A 2,500-nucleotide genomic window follows, 5' to 3' on the forward strand; every position below is an offset into this window, starting at 1 on the left:
GTGTTTCCGTCTCGGCCGCCCTCGCTCTTCGTCTCCGCGGCTCGGTCGATCTCTCTCTCTCTCGCGCCCTCCGGCCGCGGGGACTCGCCCCGGCTCTCTCTCTCTGTCGCTCTCGCGGGGGGGGCGGCCCCGTCTCTCTCCGCCCTTCTCTCCGCGGGCCGGGCCGCGGCCCTCTGCGTGCGGGCGCCGCGCCGTCGGGGCGACGGGCGGCGCGCCGGGCCCTTCTCTGGGAAAGGGACTGTTTCGCGGGTCGACGCTCGAGCGGTTCCGGGGAAATCGTGTGCTCCGCCGGGGCCCGGGGGTGAGCGCCTCGCCCGGGAGCGAGGACGGCCTCCCCGGAAGCCCCTGGCGGTGTCGGACGCCTGAGTTGGGGCTGACGGACGGAGCAGACCGCGACCGCCTGGAGTCGGACGGGGCCCGCCTGCCCTCCCGGTCCCCCCCGGTGAAAGGGGGTCGGAGCGCGAGGCGGACGCCTGGTGGACCGGACGCCCTCGCGGCGGAGGGGTGCCGGGCGCGCCGTGGGCCGAGGGAGGGTCGGGTTCGCCCGTGAATCCGGCCGGGACCCCTGGGTTCCGGCCGAGCGATCGTCCCTCCCCGCCGGGACGCGGGGTGCCTCATCGATCGGAAGGGTGGCTCGGGGGGCGCCTCGAGCCTTCTCGCGCTGCGCCCCCCACGGATCTCTTCCTGGCTCTCTCTCTCTCTCTCTCTCGCCTCTTCGCCACCTATGAATCCGCCCGAGGAATTCCCTCGGACGTCACGGCGTCGCTGCTGCGCGCCACCTTTTGCGGGGCGCCGGCGGAATTTACCCGACCTCCTGGAACCGGGTCCCGGCACGAGGCCCTTTTTCCCGACCTCATCGGGACTTCCAGAGGTTGCAGTTCCCCTGTCTGCCGCCGGGTGGCGCTGCGCCGCAGGGAACGGATGAAGGGGAAGGGCCGTACCCCTTCGGCCCTGCCGGGAGACCTCCGGGGGCTCCCGCGCTGGCGGAAGGGGCTCTCTCCCCGGTCGCCCCTGGAGCCCTGGCACGGAACGCCTCGCTCGCAGAATCTCCCGTGCTCTCCTGGAGCCCTGGCCGGGCCGCCTCGCTCGCAGAATCTCCCGTGCTCTCCTGGAGCCCTGGCTGGGACGCCTCGCTCGCAGAATCTCCCGTGCTCTCCTGGAGCCCTGGCTGGGACGCCTCGCTCGCAGAATCTCCCGTGCTCTCCTGGAGCCCGGCCTGGGCCTCCTCGGGTGGGAGAAGGCCCCCCCGGCCAGTCGCCTCGCTTTCTCTCTCCCTCTCCTAACAATCCGCCGGAGGGTTTCCCTCACGGGTCACGCCACCGGTGCTGCGCGCCACCTTCAGCGGCGGCTTCTCCCTCTCTTCCCCGAAGCCTCGGAAGCGCAGGGCGGACGAGGGCACCCCGGTCCGACCTCATCGGGGCCTCCGCAGAGGGGAGTCGGCCTCCCGTGGACCGCCGCCCCTTGGCCTGACGGGCCCCTGGGGGGCCGGGGAGGGGGCAGGGGCGAAGGCCGGTGCCCGCCGGCACGGCGGCGCCCCCCGGTGGCCACCCGGTGGCGCTGCAGCAGCACCCCGGGAGGGCAAAAAATTGAAATAAAAAAAAATAGAGCCACCCGTGAAATTAAAACATTGGGGGGAGTAAGGTGCAGACCCGCCCCGACCCGCGGCGCCCCCCGGTGGACGCCCCGCGACGCTGCACCAGCAGCGCCCCGTGAAATTATTACTATTATTATTATTATTATTATTATTATTTTGAAAAAAATGAAAAACAGCCACCCATGAAATTAAAACACAGGGAGAGTGCACGGTGCAGGCCCGCCCCGCCGCGCGGCGCCCCCCGGTGGACGCCCCGGGGAATCGAAAAAATGAATAACAAAATGAAAATTTTTAAAGTAGCCACCCATGAAATGAAAACATAGGGAGAGAGTGCAAGGTGCAGAAACGCCCCCCCCCCACGCGGCGCCCCCCGATGGACGCCCCGGGGAATCGAAAAAATGAATAACAAAATGAAAATTTTTAAAGTAGCCACCCATGAAATGAAAACATAGGGAGAGAGTGCAAGGTGCAGAAACGCCCCCCCCCCCCCCCCCACGCGGCGCCCCCCGATGGACGCCCCGGGAATTAAAAAATAAATAACAAAATGAAAATTTTTAAAGTAGCCACCCATGAAATGAAAACATAGGGAGAGAGTGCAAGGTGCAGGCCCGACCGAATCGTGGACGCCCCCCGGTGGACGCCCCGCGCCACTGCAGCAGCACCCCGGGAATTTTTTTTATTTTTATTTTTTTTTAAGAAATAGCCGCCCATGAAATAAAAACATAGGGGGAGTGAGGTGCAGACCCGCCCCGCGGCGCCCCCCGGTGGCCCCCCGGGAAAATGAAAAAAAAAATAAACAAATTTGAATAGCCACCCGTGAAGTAAAAACATAGCGAGAGTGAGGTGCAGACCCGCCGCGCGGCGCCCCCCGGTGGCCGCCCGGGAATTTAAAAAAAATAAATAAAA

The sequence above is a fragment of the Taudactylus pleione genome, unplaced genomic scaffold (genome assembly GCF_031769625.1).
Source record: "Taudactylus pleione unplaced genomic scaffold, aTauple2 ptg000570l, whole genome shotgun sequence".
Classification (NCBI taxonomy): domain Eukaryota; kingdom Metazoa; phylum Chordata; class Amphibia; order Anura; family Myobatrachidae; genus Taudactylus; species Taudactylus pleione.